Source organism: Argiope bruennichi, chromosome 6 (assembly GCF_947563725.1).
Source record: "Argiope bruennichi chromosome 6, qqArgBrue1.1, whole genome shotgun sequence".
Taxonomy (NCBI): Eukaryota; Metazoa; Arthropoda; class Arachnida; order Araneae; family Araneidae; genus Argiope; species Argiope bruennichi.
Genome location: NC_079156.1, coordinates 74,671,010 through 74,671,318, shown reverse-complemented (window position 1 = coordinate 74,671,318; position 309 = coordinate 74,671,010).

The window sequence follows — 309 nt, the reverse complement described above, 5'->3', positions numbered from 1 at the left end:
TAATAAGAAAAAAGACAAACTTATAATTATCATTCTAATTCATTACTACTTTTTGTGTCTTAAGATATTTCATAGGAATTAATGTAGGTTGTTTAATAAACAACTTTAAGATATAAAGAGATTTATCTTCATGTAATGTATTAATAAAATTTTTAGACAAAAACGTTGAATTGCTTTTAGTTTTGAAAATATTTATTTGGTTTTAAAATGCGAAATAACTGTATTAAAGAGATTTGCATTTCGATAAAGCACTGATTCCATTTCAAAATGTGCTTAGTTTGTAGAATATAATATTGAAGTTAATGTATT